Genomic DNA, 17,516 nt, shown 5'->3' with positions numbered 1-17,516 from the left:
CAAAAGCAGCACCCTCTATCTTGGGCACTCCCAGGCAGAGGGGAGCAAGCGGCAAACATTTGGACACAAGGGGAAAGATTAAGGCAGGGGTAGGCAAACTAAGGCCCAGGGGCTGGATCCGGCCCAACTGCCTTCTAAATCCGGCCCACGGACGGTCCTGGAATCAGCATGTTTTTACATGAGTAGAATGTGTACTTTTATTTAAAATGCATCTCTGGGTTATTTGTAGGCCATAGGAATTTGTTCATTTCCTCCCCCCGCAAAAAATATAGTCCAGTCCCCCACAAGATCTGAGGGACAGTGGACCGGTCCCCTGTTGAAAAAGTTTGCTGACCCCTGGACTAAGGAATCAAACCCACATCACTGGTAGCAGGCATCGGGCTCCATGCAACCACTCGCTTATCCACTGAAAAGCATCTTATGTGGGCCAGGAGTGAAGTGAAGTTTCTATTGCAAACTGAACACGTGTCTTGGCGTGAGAGGCAAGCCACTTTGGGAAGGGGGTATAACCAGGCTTAAGATGTTTGCTGGGCAACACTTTTCAGCCTTTGGAAAAGCAGGTGCACTTCTCTTCATTGCTAAATGTCAGGCCTGAGCCAGAGCTACTGATAGGTTGCTGAAATTGTAGAACCATCAGATTGTAGAGATGGGAAGTACTGTGAGGGTCATCTAACCCAACCCACTGCAGGAATCTTTGCCCAATTTGGGGCCCAAACTCACAACCCTGAGATGATGAGTCTCATGCTTTATTAACTAAGACGGTGGCCACTTAGTGCCTCCTCCAGTCTACCACACTGCTGTCGGGTTAGTGTTGCGTATGAACCAAACATGTTTATCTCCCACAGGCGAAGCACAAGTGGTTAACCACGGAACAAATCTTAGCTATACAGCTTGTGGTTTTGTTTAGAGTGAGATAAATCGCAAACCCAGCTTCTGGTGTGATGGTAAGCCAATCTATAGCTTAGATCACAGCAACTATAGTGGGGTAGGAGACCTGAAAATAATGCAAACGTATTTCAAACCTGGCAACCAATGTGCCCCTTTGGTTTCAAGATAGTACATGGGTTGTGGGACACGGGTGGCACTACGGTCTAAACCACTGAGCCTCTTGGGCTTGCCAATCAGAAGGTTGGCAGTTCGAATCCCCGTGACAGGGTGAGCTCCTGTTGCTCTGTCCCAGCTCCTGCCAACCTAGCAGTTCAAAAGCACGCCAGCGCAAGTAGATAAATAGGTACCGCTGCGGCGGGAAGGTAAACGGCGTTTCTGTGCACTCTGGTTTCCGTCACGGTGCTCCGTTGCACCAGAAGCAGTTTAGTCCCGGAAAACTGCCTGTGGACAAACACCAACTCCCTTGGTTTCAAGTGAGATGAGCGCCACAACCCCATATTTGACTGGACTTAACCAGGGACGCGGACTTATAAAAAATATTGGGGGGGCCCGGGAAAGCTCATGAATAATAAATAAGCTCATGAATATGCAAATAAAGTGGCGCCGCCTCCTCGTGAGCGAATAGGGGAGAGCGTGCTGCGCCTATTAATCAGCTCCAAAGGAAATTGGGTGGAGCTTTTGCTCGGGAGGGAGGGCAGGAGGCATGCAGCCCGCCCCTCCCTGTGCATTTTGGGCTGGGGGAGGGGCGGCGATGGCGCTCTGCTGGAGGGGCGGCGGAGATTATTGGGGGGGCGGAGCCCCCCCAAACGAATTTTTGAGGGGGCTCGGGCCCCCTCAAGCCCCATGGAGTCGGCGCCTATGGACTTAACCATCCAGGGGTCCTTTACCTTTTTTTACCTAGTACATGGATAGATGAGTCTAAAAAGCCTGGGACACAAATGTTCATGACCTTCTAACAGCTATGGTGGCTCATCTACTAGAAGTAATGTACCGTATTTAGCATTAACTCTGGAAGCGTATACTCAATTCTGACCGAACTAAGCCTCCTAGAGCAAAAACCTCCCACACCTGCCCACCAGAAACAATATTTCCATATTGTCAGGATTCAACCTCAATCAGTTAGCCACAATCCATCCCCCACAACCACCTCCAGACACCCAAACAGGACATTCAGCACCCTCACTTGTTCCGATTTAAAGGAGAGGTAGAGCTGGGTATCATCCACATACTGGTGAACATCTAGCCTAAACCCCTGATGACCTCTTCCAGCGGTTTCATATAGATGTCAAAAAGCATGGGGGAGAAGATGGAGCCCTGAGGCACCCCACAAGTGAGTGCCCATTGGTCCGAAAACTTACCCCCCAGCCAGTGTTAGAAAATGAGATATGAAAGCTAGGAGCTAAATGGGACCTTAAACCTAGGTTATGAGCGCAACAATGGAATGTCTAGGTGTGCTTTAATAACAAGAATACAAAGCTGAAAATAAATGAACTGCAGCTAAAATATTATGTTCATTTTTCACATTGTTCTAGTCCTTCCCTTGCCCACCCTCCTAATATTCTTAAGGGGTCTCTTCTCCAGTCTTCAGAGAGTAGCTGGAAGTGGGGAGGCTGAAAAAGATCCTCCTTTCCTTCCACTCTGCAGTTTTAATCTGAAATCTTAGGCAGAGCACTGCGCCCAGAGCTCAGAAACTGCTCACGTGAATGAAATTTCCTGTCACAAAATGTGCCTAGAACAATGGGAGTTTTGAACACTGCCCCCAACACCACTTTCTGGACATGACCCAGGAGGAAGGAGCGGAACCACTGCCTAACAGTGCCCCCAGCTCCCAGCCCCACTAGAAAAGTCCTGAAGAATACTATGGTCAAAAGCCACTGCGAGATGCAGCAGGACCAGAACCAGCTTTCTCCTCTTGTCCTTAGTCTGCAAGAGATCAACAACCAGCACGGCCAAGATGGATTCAGTCCCATGATGGGGGCTGAGTCCCGACTGGAAGGGATCCAAAGGGTTCACATCCTCCAGACATGCCTGGAGTTGTTCAGCAACCACCCGCTCAATCACCTTGCCCAGGAATGGAAGATTTGAGACTGGGCGATAGTTGGCCATAGTGGCCAGGACCAAAAATCCTTTTTTAAGAAGCGGTTTAATAAACGCCTCTTTACAGGGTTCAGGGAAAACTCTCTTGCAGAAGGAAGCATTCACCACCCCGCAGAGCCCATCGCCCAGCCCTTCCCGGCTTGCTTTTATGAGGCAGGATGGGCAAGGATCAAGGAGACAGGTGGTCAGTTTCAGTCATCCAAAAAGCCTGTCCACATACTCATAGGTAACAGGTTGAAACTGATCCCATTCAACATGACTCAGACAAGAGCTCTGGCACCTCAACCATGCTACTATGATGTAGAGCCAGGAGTCAGCAAACTTTTTCAGCAGGGGGCTGGTCCACCGTCCCTCAGACCTTGTTGGGGCCAGACTATATTTTGGAGGGGGGGAAATGTACAAATTCCTATGCCCCACAAATAACCCAGAGATGCATTTTAAATAAAAGCACACATTCTACTCATGTAAAAACACCAGGCAGGCCCCACAAATAACCCAGAGATTCATTTTAAATAAAAGGACACATTCTACTCATGTAAAAACACACTGATTCCCGGACTGTCCGCAGGCTGGATCCGGCCCCCGGGCCTTAGTTTGCCTACCCATGGTGGAGACTATTCATTCTTACGAATCTGAGCATTTTTTTCTGCAAAAAAACCTTGCAAAATAATTACAGGAGATCCCCACCAACCCTGATGTCGAAGGTGGTTCTGTTAAGACTATGAACCACCTGAAAGTATCTCCTGGAACTGTTTTCTACAGGTGCAACAGAGGTGGCAAAGAGGATCGCTATCACCACATGGTAGGTTTTACGTTGAGCTCTAACACATGTTTGGTCCTTTTTGGAATGAGTTTTTAATGCTATGAGCATTAATCTGGACTAGACAAATTATGTGCACACCCACACAATCCACGAATGCACAATCCACAAAATCACAAACTGGTTTCTACATGCACAAGAGAGAGGGAGAATATCGTATCCTGAATCCGAGAACACACACAAACTCCAAAGCCATAACCCATCACATCCCCAGTGGAGGCCTGGAAAAAGCATGCTCAACAAGCCTTGTGCATCCACAGGTGTGGCCCAATGCTCGCTTGACACTGTACCGCATTTATATGCCCTGTTTGAATCAGGGAAAGTAGCAGCAAACCGACCAGATGTTTTTGCGTATACACAAGAGATACTCCTAGCATGTTACAGTTAGCTTTGAGACAGCTTGTGTGGTTTATCAGAGAGAGCTACTGAACAAGTAGTAGTCTGAAAATCACAGTGCCTATGGGGATCTCAGAAACTCAATGGGATCCCACACAGAAAGCAACCCAGCGCACACAACAGGACTTGGGTATATACAGCTGTTGGGACAAATATTTAAATCTGTAAGAGCCCTGCTAGATCAGACCAAGAGATGGCCTAATCCAGCATCTTTCTTCTGGCATCGGCTAGCCAAATACTTCCAAGAGGCTCTCAAGTATCCAGGCAATATTCATACCCTATTGTCTGCCACAGGACCAAAGGTAAGTTGACTCATAGAGGCTCCATTTGCTTATGACAAACTGCTGGGGGAGGGTGGGAACCCAGTCTCCATGCATTTGTCTAATCCCCTTTTAAATCCATCTAAGTCTATGGCAAAAGGGTGGCGCTGTGGTCTAAACCACAGAGCCTACGGCTTGCCGATCAGAAGGTCGGCGGTTCAAATCCCCGCGACATGGTGAGCTCCCGTTGCTCGGTCCCTGCTCCTGCCAACCTAGCAGTTCGAAAGCATGTCAAAGTGCAAGTAAATAGGTACCACCCCGGCGGGAAGGCAAATGGCGTTTCCGTGCGCTGCTTTGGTTTGCCAGAAGCGGCTTAGTCATGCTGGCCACATGACCCGGAAGCTGTACGCCGGCTCCTTCGGCCAGTAAAGCGAGATGAGCACCGCAACCCCAGAGTCAGCCACGAATGGACCAAACGGTCAGGGGTCCCTTTACCTCTACGTCTATGGCCACCACTACACCTTGTGGCAGGGAATTCCATAAATTATGTCTTGCGGGAAGATGCACGGTCCTTTTTAATATACAGTGGTACCTCAGGTTAAGTACTTAATTCGTTCCGGAGGTCCGTTCTTAACCTGAAACTGTTCTTAACCTGAAGCACCACTTTAGCTAATGGGGCCTCCTGCTGCTGCCGCACTGCTGGAGCACAATTTCTGTTCTTATCCTGAAGCAAAGTACTTAACCTGAGGTACTATTTCTGGGTTAGCGGAATCTGTAACCTGAAGCGTATGTAACCTGAAGCGTATGTAACCCGAGGTACCACTGTACCGCCAATCTCACTGGGTTTCTACGTTCCATACTAGGATGAGAATAATGTTTTCTCTCTATATATATTTTCATATTATGCATGGTTTTCATTTATGTTATTGAGCCAGTGTGGTGTAGTGGTTAAGAGTGGTAGTCTCGTAATCTGGGGAACCGGGTTCGCGTCTCCGCTCCTCCACATGCAGCTGCTGGGTGACCTTGGGCCAGTCACACTTCTCTGAAGTCTCTCAGCCCCACTCACCTCACAGAGTGTTTGCTGTGGGGGAGGAAGGGAAAGGAGAATGTTAGCTGCTTTGAGACTCCTTAAAGGGAGTGAAAGGAGGGATATTCTTCTTCTTTTTCTGTGTGATCTGTATCATATCCTCATTTTGCCGTCTCCCCTCCAACTAAATAAAAAACCCCAGATTTGAACTTTTTTTTTGCCTCTTATGTCCCCAAATATACCATTTATAATCTATGAATGATCTATGAAGAGATACACACCATCCATGATGTATGGAAGTGAGAGCTGGACCATAAAGAAGGCTGATCGCCGAAGAATTGATGCTTCTGAATTATGGTGCTGGAGGAGACTCTTGAGAGTCCCATGGACTGCAAGAAGATCAAACCTATCCATTCTTAAGGAAATCAGCCCTGAGTGCTCACTGGAAGGACAGATCCTGAAGCTGAGGCTCCAATACTTTGGCCACCTCATGAGAAGAGAAGACTCCCTGGAAAAGACCCTGATGTTGGGAAAGATGGAGGGCACAAGGAGAAGGGGACGACAGAGGACGAGATGGTTGGACAGTGTTCTCGAAGCTACCAGCATGAGTCTGACCAAACTGTGGGAGGCACTGGAAGACAGGAGTGCCTGGTGTGCTCTGGTCCAGGGGGTCACGAAGAGTCGGACACGACTAAACGACTAAACAACAACAGCATAGGTTTAAAGATACGTGGGTCTTCCTTCAACTTACCCACGAAGTCCAAATTATTTTTAATCTCAAAGGATGTATTTGTTTTCAGAAGGTTTAAACGCACCTCCCTACCTGCAGCAGAAGAGTCAGTTCGAGGGGAGCAGGTGGCAGTGCCACAATGATGGTATGTCCACCGTTTTGGCGTGGTTAGGAGCAGCAAACCAATGTTCACAAGCCAAAGTGGGGAGGTGAGTTAAACTGGCACAAGAACACTCATTCTGAGAGTATTTTGAAGCATCTGTTTGAGTTTAAGCAAATAAAACATTTTGCAGCCCAGTGACTCCATAGGGAAATGCCTCTTGCATCAACTCATCCGATTCAAATTTTCCATTGCATTTCAACTTACATACATGCATAACCCCTACACCCCCCCTCTTCCTATTTATTTATAGCTTGGGAAGGAAGCCCCAATTAATCTCGCAGACTCACAGGGTCCACATACACTTAATTAACTGCACAGTAAAGTTAACAGTCTAGCAGGCAGGGATGTGAGCATTTCCTATTTCACAAATCGGTACTGGGCGCAGAATTCAGGACCCCAAGACTAACTGGATTCCTTTTCCTTTTCTCTGCCTTGGTTTAAGGAACTCGGCTGCTAGTCCAAAACTCTCTAAAGGCAGATTTCAAACCAATGTGAGCAATGCCAGGTAATATCCCAAAAGCCAGTCCTGGGGGTAGGTGATGGGCAGGCTGGGTCTTCAGCACAGCTCTAACGCCCCACTAAGTAGATCTGGCAAATTTGCTAACTACATGTCCTTTATACAAGTCACAGAATCGAGCTTTTTGTGGAGCAGAATTTGGGAGATCCTGGTGCCATTTCCTACCCTATGAAGTATACACTTGAGGAATACAACAAGGATGTATCCCTCCGGAAATTGTTATAAACAAGTGAATAGTCAACCCTAGCGTTGACTGTTCTCGCAAATAATCTTATACCGTAGGAAAACACTGAAATGTGCACGGCAGGTGTAAACAACTTATCTTTGCTGATGGAAATGCTGGATTTCAATAGTGCCACACCACACATTTCCTCCCACCCCACGCACCACTGGGGAGACATGTGGGTCAGCAGTAGCCCCTCTTTCCAAAAAGGTGCATTTAAGCTCTCTGTTACGGGCAAATGGGCCTCAAGCAATTATTACTGCCAAGAGTGTTTAGGAATCCTCTCTTAGGAATCCGGCCCTATTATTTAATCAGTTCTTCAAATGCATTACTTTGAAATTCAGCATCTGGATTTCAAATTTAGCCAATTAAAGGCAGCCCTGTATAGGGAGAGTTTTTGGTTTATTTTAATGTTCGATGTTTTATCGTGCACTTATATTTGTTGGAAGCCGCCCAAAAGTGGTTTGGGCAACCCAGTCGGATGGGTGGGGTATAAATAATAAAGCTATTATTATAATTTCTACAGAAAACAACATTTCCAGTCACTTGAGGAAAGCACTGCTTAGCCGTACTTTAGTCACTCCTTGGGTTTAAAAAACTTCACATAACGTTGCAAACCAGCATTCCTTACAGCGGAATCATCCTGACGGGAGTTCGAAATGTCGTTCTTTTTGACGAGGAAGACTGTGGGAAGAAGAGGAAGGTCAAAGAGGGAGGAAGGGGGCAGCCTGAGATAATGAGCCATTCATAAGGAAAGGGTAACGGACAGCGTAGCTTCATGCAAAGATGATGCAACGGCCGTCCTACTCAAGTGGTCAGCACTAAATCCAGCCACTCATCCTCTGACAAGAGACCATTGAGCCCTTGTGGCACATACAAGCACTATGAAAAGAAACAGAGTTCCTGGTATAGTTTAGCTATAGATTACCAATACAGCCTGGTGTGATTCTAGCGAACTTTGATCCACCAGTTTTGACTGATGTTCTGGTTTCATCTTTATGGGATTAGCTGCTGCGTTAGTTTCTCTTTTTATGTAATGATGTTTTACTGCTTTATTCTACCCTGATTTCCATTTTTATAGCTTTAAAATACCTTGCGGTATTTTATTTGTTAACCGCTTTGAACTTTTTTGAAAAGTTGGGTAGGAGTGTTTTAAACGAATGAATGAAATTGGACGCTTGGTACCGCTCGCTCTGCAATATAGCTGTAAAAACTATGCTCGATTTGAGATTTCAACAAAGACTAGAACCAACAGACTTTGGCAATCCCTTACAACGTATTCAGCGGAACCATGATTTTCAAGACAGTCCTCACCTCAAGCCTGGCAAATCTGGAACTATGCTTGATGATAGTTTCTCCTTGGGCTTTTGTTATTTTAATCTCATGTGCAACTACTTAATTCTACGTCTGTCAGCCTAGATAGCTCAGTTGTTTGGAGTGTGATGCCAATGATGCCAACGTTGCAGGTTCAATCCCCGAACAGGACAGCTGCATATTCCCCCTCAGGGCCCCTTCCAACTCTATGGTTCTACATCCCTATTTTATGCTTTGTTTTTCATCTTTTAATTTTTGTATGTTGTCGTAATTGGTTATCTCTGTTTTATATACATTTTTAAATGAAATAATAATCATAAACTTTAACCCCCCCCCAAAAAAATATGAATGAATAAAATAGGCGAAAGACTTAAAATTCTCTACCGCCCCAAAGGGCAAGGCTAGATCTAATGGACTTCAATGGACATTAGAATAAACATTTTAATGTTTAAGAGCAGTTCAAGAAAAGAACTCAGCTGGGGGAATGCGCTTGTTTGCTGGAAATCTTCAAACAGAGGTTGGAAAGATGTCTGTTGGGGGAACCCTTGTTCTGAGCAGGGGGTTGGACTACGAGACAGTCCAACATGCTCTGTCCAACTCTATGCTTCTAAAAACATTAATATCTGTGAAAGTTCTGACTTTGGAATGGTGCGTTCAAGTGGTTGCCTACCAGTAGGTGCATCCACAAAACACAGTCTCAACTCATGCCATCCCACCTACCCCAAATCCCGATTTCAAATGCTGTTCATTATATGGAGAAAGCGGAAGGATCTCCCACAACCTGGGTGCCACACAGTTCCCCTAACCTTGATCCCAAGTTTGGACCTTGCACTGATGTCCTGAACCCACGTAGTCCAAGGAGAACAACAGGTTGCAGCTTCATTCCTTATTGGGCAAAGCACTCAAGTTACTGCGTCTCCCAAGGTGCACACATCAAACCTACTACAAAGCTAGCTAGACATCTCCTCTCTAGGTCTGTGCGCTGAACTCGTGCCTTAGGTGTTAAAAAGTGCCTATGGTACAGTAAGTTTTGTTCAGCAATCTTAACTAAGCCCCACCGAAAAGGATCTGTGGTGGTACTACCAAACCCCACGTCGAGCTTACTCAGAACAACAAAGTTTGCACAAAACATTATTTAATAATATGCACAATTAACATCCGACAGGGGACAAAAATGAACGCAGCACCTCATGGACTGGGGTGGGAAGGACTGAAAACATTTTAGAGGCTAAGACTTGGTTCTAGGCTCGGTCATGCTTAGAGATGACCCATCAAAACCCTGAAGTAACTGGATGATCTTGACAAATGGAGAGCTGGGACGGTAACGGCAAAAAAGAAATTAATCCAAGGCCAAATGTGAAATATTCCACGTTTTAAAATCTTAGAAAAGTAGCAGCAAAAGGACGAGTGTGGTAGGACGGGAAAAGAGCCACTGATTTACTGAATCATGAACCTTTGTGGACAGGAAATACTTGTTCAGATGCGTGGAGCACCCTGAGGAAGTGGTGAGTACTCCTGAGCAACAGCGGAAGTTCAGCTGTGTGCCAAAGGTAGTAGGAATGAAAAATACAAGAACACTTGGCATGGTTACAACATACAATGCATGTATTCAAAACAAAAAACAAAAACCCAAGATATAGTCTACACAATACATAACCCAGAGGGTTAGGCTGTATACCAAACATTTAACAATTTCATGGCACCATAAAATCAAATGGAATATGTAGCCAGTCGTTTGCTATTTCAAATCCTTAGAAGTGCAGGCAAATTTGCAAGCAAAATGCATTTCTGCAGCTTCTACTCGGTTGACCTTCTATATTTGTTTGGATCTCCCCCCCCCAAAAAAAACACTATCAGGCTACCAAATACACGTGTACTTGACAATTTAATGGGTATTTATAGTTTTATCTTTTTAAAAAATTGAAACCCTCTTGCCTATGCTAAGCTGAAAAACCCCAACAACCGTTTTCAAAAGGTGAAGATTTATCATAAATCAGGAAGGAATAATGCAATGTTGTTAATCTCCATCCCTTCTACTCTCCATATGCCTCCCAAAACACTTTAATTCAATTAAAGATTTTATATCAGCGGGTTCAGACCGACAAAGTTCAGGGCTGCAATGTTCCCTCTGTCGAAACCCCCTGGGGAAAACCTACAAATCAATATCCTGTTCACACCTAGAACTTGAACTACATATTTTCTTTTTCCTTTTAAAAAAAACACGAAACTCCCATATCTGTTCTTGAAAGCCAAGCTCACTCGAAAGATCCAAAGTTTCCCCCCATTAATGGATGCTTCTTTTGTTGAAAGGACGAGTCTGTCTGCATGCATCTGGTGCAAATACTTACCGTCTCCAGCCGTTTCCAGGAGGGGGAGAAACCAGCTCAAGCCAAGGAGGCATCGAGAGATATGGGACGTAAAAGGACAATGAAGCAAGACAAACATCGGGACGCTTCTAAATGTGGCAGAATCGTCATTAGGACAACAGGCATTCCCAGGGAAGCCGAGTGCTTTCCGCGCTCATGAGAAAACAAGTTTTGACAGCGGAAGAAAGACGTTCCAGGCTCGCTATTGTTTGAGGCAACCCGGCACAGCCCTTTTCTCCTCCCCCTATTACAGGGCATGAACATTATATGCATCTCGACCACTCAGCGGGGGTGACGCGCAGCTGTCTTTCACGGAGGCAGATTATGAGTAACAACAACCTGAAACGTGTCTGTACCCTTTGCATTCATAGCCTTGCAATCTTCCCCCAACCTACCGGGTAAGATGATTGTGTCACGGAAAGAGTTTGGGGTAGTAAAATATCTCCTTCACCTTTTTTCCCCTCCCCTGCAATTAAAGGAAACACCCCCTCATTTGCTCAGTCCAGACACAGCTATCACAGCCAAGAACCACAACAGAAAACATCAAGAAATTCCAGCAGGACAAAGGCTGCAATCCTAAGCCTATTTACTAGGAAGTTAAGTTTCACTGGAACTCGGTGAGATTCACTTCCTACGATACACGTTGGCCATCATACTAAACATAAGGAGACATATAACGCCTGATCTATTTGGAGTACACAACATCTGTTTATAGAAAATAAATCCTGGCTGTTTCTCTGTTTTGTGGTACTAGTTATTAATTATTATTATTATTATTATTATTAATTGAATTTATATACCACCCGATACCTGGGGTCTCAAGGCAGTTTACGGAACGCTGCGTTAAGAAAAATAAAAATAAACTATTTAGTAGTGAATAACCCCCTTGACCACTTGACCTCTTAATGGCTCTGCACATGAAAGGGAAACGTTATAGGTTACTGATCCTATGTTTTACATCAGGGGTCAGCAACCTTTTTCAGCCGTGGGCCGGTCCACCGTCCCTCAGACCATGTGGTGGGCCGGACTATATTTTGGGGGGAAAATTAAACAAATTCCTATGCCCCACAAATAACCCAGAGATGCATTTTCAATAAAAGCACACATTCTACTCATGTAAAAACACCAGGCAGGCCCCACAAAATAACCCAGAGATTCATTTTAAATAAAAGGACACATTCTACTCATGTAAAAACATGCTGATTCCCGGACCGTCCGTGGGCTGGATTGAGAAGGCAACTGGGCCGCATCCGGCCCCCAGGCCTTAGGTTGCCTACCCCTGGTTTACATGAATACTGTACACAGTAATGGCGGCACCATAGAGGACCTTGGTTGCCAAGCCAGATTGGGCTGGCACAGAGCCTTCAAATTCAACAGTTGCACAGACAATATACGAACTTTACCTGAAAGCCAACTCAAGAGTGGCACACGGATGCCTGACTGGCTTTGCAATACGTAACTGCTGTGAGTGTGGATCTTATGACTCCGAAATTTATTAAAGAGAAGAGGATAACTGACTGGAAATACCCCTTATGACTAGTGCATGACTTAGTCATGAAAAGACTAAGGACTCATCCACACTTTCCATTAAGTGTAGACCTAGCTGTTCAGTTTTCAGTTTGGTCCGGGACTGGTCACACCCACTTGAGTTTCTGCCTCGGGTTTTACTTGGGGAAAGGCCCCTGCAAACACACCTTTTCCCATTCATTAATTCAGTCCACGGTTCAGAATGTCTCCACCTCCAGCTCTGCCCACCCATGGCAGCAGGGTTGAGCAAGCACAATTCCCCCCTCAATTAAGGGTGTCTTTGCGCTAAACTTTCAGACCTGCCCACAAGCAAGCACAGTGAGGGACTGAGTCCATGCATGTTGGCTCCCTTTTTTGCACTATAACTGGAATTAATGGGGGCAGGGAGTTATACATCTTCAAACTGTTCAGCTTGTGGGATTAGTTGCCATGACGTAAGGGTAACTGATGGTTGTCAGCATAGAAAGCTTCGAGGGAAGATCAGAAGTTATGATTGCTAGCTGCTATTAACCGTGATCTCGAAATGGTCAAACTGTAGACATAGAAGGGACACCAAGGGTCATCTAGTAGTCCAACCACCTGCAAGGCAGGAATCTTAACTAGATCATCCATGACAGATGGTCACCCAACCTTTGCTTAAGAACCTCCAATGAAAGCTCACAACCTAGGGTTGCCATTTTTCAAAAAGTGAAAATCCAGACACAAAAGTTGTTGAGTCTTTTTGTTTTTTTGGGGGGGGGGCTTTTTTGGAGGAGCTTTTTAAAGTTTTGCCCAAAGTACTGCAAGATCTCAAACAAAAATGAAGTTTTTGAGCCATTTTTAAGGAAATTCACAAAAATCTACACTTCCAACATGGGTTGCCATACATCCAGATTTCCCCAGACATTTCAGTGATTTCCGCCCAGAAAAGGTTTCCAACAGCTGAACCCCCGCAATATCTGGAAAATTCTGGACATATGGCAACCCTATCACAACCTCCCAAGGAGTCTGCTCCACTGTCAAACAGCTCTTACTATCAGAAAGTTCTTCCTGATGTTTAGCTGTAATCTTTTTTTTTTTTTTTTTTGTAACTTGAAGCCATTGGATCAGGCCCTAGCCTCCAGAACAGTAGAAAACACTCTTGCTTCATCCTCCATGCGACAGCCCTTTAGATATTTGAAGACAGCTATCGTATCACCTCTCAGTCTACTCTTTAGGAGGCTAAACACACCCAATTCCTTCAACCATTCCTCATAAGGCTTGGCTTCAAGACCCTCAATCATCTCAGCCAGCCTCCTCTGCACATGTTCCAGCTTGTTAATATCCTTCTTAAATGGTGGTGCCCACTTGGATGGGGTCAACTGTGGAAGAGAGGCCTGTTGCCTTCCTACTCTGCTTGTGGCCTTCCTTCCCAGAGGCATTGAGGTGGGCCCTGAGTCTCTCTCAGCAAGCCTGTGCATCCAACTCTTCCTATTATGTCCCCATACACCAGTGGTTCTCGAAGGGTGTGGTGTGCCAAATTGGCATGGCAGGAGAGTATGGCAAATGTGGTGGGAAGATTCAAGGACAATCAAAGAAACATTTAAACATTTCAGTTCCCTATAGTACAGCACATATGCAGAGTATAGATTGGTATCTTTTCAAAATATATTTTCCAACCAATATGGAAGATCAGAAAAAAAACACCAAAGGCTTCTTTCTGTTGATGAGGAGATTAGCGTTGGTTTGTCTCAAATTAAACCTAGTATAAATGAGATTACCTGGCAAAAAGAAGCTCACACCTCTAATTAGTTTGTATATGTACGGTACTTAAGGTACGGATGTAAGAGGCTTGTTTATAATCCTACTTTGGGAATGATTCATGTTCTTATGTATTATTATTATTCATTCAATTTATAGACTGCCCTTTATCAGAAGATCCCAGGGCGATGTGCAACATTAAAAACACACTGCAGAACATCAGTGATAAAAACATAATGACAGACAGCCTAATACAGTAGTAAAATAATCTTCATAACAACAGTCCACTTCTCCACACTGTCACAGGCCAGAGATTATTTCATAGCCATAGGCCAGGGTGAAGAGGAATGTTCCTGCCTGGTGCCTAAAGACTTCTTGTGATGGTGCCAGGCAAGATGCTCTGGGGAGAACATCCCACAATTGGAATGTCGCTGCCTTGTTTTACGCTTTCGGTATGTCCCATGGTCCTATTATAAAATTGTTATGCTCTATGCCAGGCATGGCCAAACTTGGCCCTCCAGCTGTTTGGGGACTACAACTCCCATCATCCCTAGCCAACAGGACCAGTGGTCAGGGGTTATGGGAATTGTAGTCGCGGGTGGCACTGTGGGTTAAACCAGAGCCTAGGACTTGCCGATCAGAAGGTCGGCGGTTCGAATCCCCGCGACGGGGTGAGCTCCCGCTGCTCGGTCCCTGCTCCTGCCAACCTAGCAGTTCGAAAGCACGTCAAAGTGCAAGTAGATAAATAGGTACCGTTCCGGCGGGAAGGTAAACGCCATTTCCGTGTGCTGCTGTGGTTCTCCAGAAGCGGCTTAGTCATGCTGGCCACATGACCCGGAAGCTGTACGCCGACTCCCTCGGCCAATAAAGCGAGATGAGCGCCGCAACCCCAGAGTTGGTCACGACTGGACCTAATGGTCAGGGCTCAATTTACCTTTACCTTAGTCCCAAAACAGCTGGAGGGCCAAGTTTGCCTATGCCTGCTATCTATCTATCTATCTATCAAAGCCCTGCTAGGAGTCGCTCCTTTTTGCTTTTCAATGCATTTCTTACCAATGGTAATAATAATCAGTTTGGTGTGAGCCTTATTTCTGAAAGTGTGGCCCCGAGGAGAAAGTTTGAGAACCACTGCCATCCACTAGGCACAGCTTGGGGGCCCAGCTAATCACATCACCTGCGTCCTCGCTCACCTGTGGGCCCAACCTCTTCACGCTCCCTCCCTCCTACCAGCTGATGCCCTCGTTTAATAAATAATTATTAATAATAATAATTTCTTTTTCGCCATATCCTGTTTTGCGTCTAATTTTCTCGCCGCAGCCGACGGTACGGGTAGTTGGAGGAGCATGCTGTGAGCGCGCAGGCTAAAAGGTGGGCGACTTGCAGCCGCCCCCCCAGCCCCCCTTTCTCCTTGCCCTCCGGCCACTTTGCCCTCGACCACCCCCACTGCCCCCGCCTCCCCCCTCAAGGCAAGAAGCCTGGGAAGAAGCCAAGCGCCGACGAGGCCTGCCCAAGCGGCCATTCCCAAGGTGTCCCCCCTCAGCGCCTCGGCGTTTCTCCCGTGCGCCCGGCGGTCCCTTCCCGCCGCGCCTCCGCGTTTGGGCACTTACCCCAAAAAACGCCCCCCAAGAACTCACCACGAAGACCACCCCCCCCGAGACCCTCGAAAGCTCACCTCCATGAGGAGAAGCTTCAGCCCCCTCACGTCCACATTTCAAGCCCCGCTGCCACCCCGGGACTCCCCACAAATGGAAACCCCCCGCCGCCCCCAAGAAACCTCTCCTCTCGCTCCTTGCCTATTTGCGCGCGCGCTGACCCCATAACTCGCCGCCCCGCTGGACTCACCCGCCTTCCTCAGGCCATTTCCCCCTCGTGAGGGGGATGGCGGGCCCGCTCCCGGTCCTGAGGGGGCGAACCCCAGCCCCGCTCTTGGCAGCCTCTCGTGGCTGTTCAGGAGACGGCGAGCCGGATACGACCGTCGGGATTTCCCCCTCCCCTTCTCCCTCTCTCTCTACCTCCCAGGAGAAGGAGCAAAGGGAGCGGGTAGCAAAAGCATCCCGTCCCCCCTCCCTCCTCCCTTGCAATATCGTCATTTATGGAGCCTCTTGCAAAAGAATGAAACGTTAAAACATTTGCAAAACCCGAATAAGTGGCTGACTTGGCTCTTCTTCTTTTCTCCTCCTTTTCCCTCCCTCGCCCGCGCACGGAGCGGAGCGGCGCGACTCGCGAGCAGCGTGGCTTTTGCAAAACGCCGTGCGATTGCCTGGCACGCGCGGGGCGAATTGCAACCGACCTGCTACTATCGACGCTTCTTTTGGTTTTGCAAACTAGAAAAATTCCATCGATCTACACTCATTTGCAGCAGCCGTGTTCTGGAAGGGTTTGGCCAACACGCAAAGACGCACAGGTGCAAGCATTGTCCCATTATGATCACGGCCGACTCCTTTCCTCGTGCCATTACAGAAGAGGGGAAAAGGACGCCTTTTAAAATTGCAAACGATTATTGATATCATCGCTAGGTTTTGAATGGCAAAAAAGACGCGAGGTGAAACTTGCAAAAGCTCCACCTCCTGTGCTGAGCTCCCGCCCCATATTATTGGAACTGCAAAACGCGTTTATTTGAATGGTTTCCGACCAGACGACGCAAATAAAGACGCGTTGCAATCAGTATGTCCTGCACCACTGATGCCCACAGCCAAAGACACGCGCTATAATGCATCGCTCGCTCATACTGGATCTGCTACATACTTATGGAGGAGGAAAGTGTTGCTGAACGACATCTGCAGCAGCAAAATGCATCTAGAATGCCGACGCAAAACAAATATTAAATTTGCACCTACTTTTTGTGCTTGCCTGGTCCTTTCTGAGCAAGCACAGCTGTCCGATACACAGAAAATTAAACATTCAGTCCAGTATAGAGTTACAAGCACGGAATTCAAAGCACACTTTTGTTGTTGCTGGTTTACAGCCACTGCGCACTCTACAAACCCAAAATGCAAGCACCGTGTCATCTGGAGCTTCAGCCTCAAAAGTAGAAATAACTACTCAGTAAATGTCTAATCCGCATTATGTGAAGGCGAAATGCCAATTGCCCGGAATTTGCACACTAAGGTGTACAACTCTGGTTTGCATCCTAAAAAGCAACTCTGCAATGTGTGGAATTTTGCATAACCTGAATGCCGATTGTACAGAACCGACAGCCTTTATGCCAGGCATAGGTAAACTCGGACCCCCAGATGTTTTGGGACTACAATTCCCATCATCCCTGACCACTGGTCCTGTTAGGGATCATGGGAGTTGTAGTCCCAAAACATCTGGAGGGCTGAGTTTGCCTATGCCTGCTTTATGCTCAATGCATATTACGTAGCTAAAATGCCAGCATTTCTCTGCTAAAAGCCCATTATATTTTGCACAACCTGCCCATGCCCCAGCGCATGCCATTTGCATGCTCAGATACTCCACCAGTAGATTT

At 46.6% G+C, this 17,516-nt stretch overlaps 1 protein-coding gene across 4 annotated transcripts in view; it reads right to left on the bottom strand.

The window, feature by feature from the left end:
- Positions 1-16,717, bottom strand: part of GJC1 (gap junction protein gamma 1) — a 36,131-nt gene extending 19,414 nt beyond the window's left edge. The window contains exon 1 of one of the 4 annotated variants that reach the window (XM_081838107.1): positions 16,338-16,717. The gene's annotated coding sequence lies outside the window, so the exon portion shown is untranslated. Of the gene's footprint in view, positions 1-10,783; positions 11,031-15,840; positions 16,105-16,337 lie in introns of those variants that run through there. The other 3 variants (XM_081838105.1, XM_081838104.1, XM_081838106.1) reach the window with 3 other exon arrangements.
- Positions 16,718-17,516: the final 799 nt, after the last annotated feature.

This window comes from Podarcis erhardii (assembly GCF_964252035.2).
Source record: "Podarcis erhardii genome assembly, chromosome: 13".
In the NCBI taxonomy this organism is placed as follows: Eukaryota; Metazoa; Chordata; class Lepidosauria; order Squamata; family Lacertidae; genus Podarcis; species Podarcis erhardii.
This window is presented reverse-complemented; position numbering and strand designations above follow the sequence as displayed.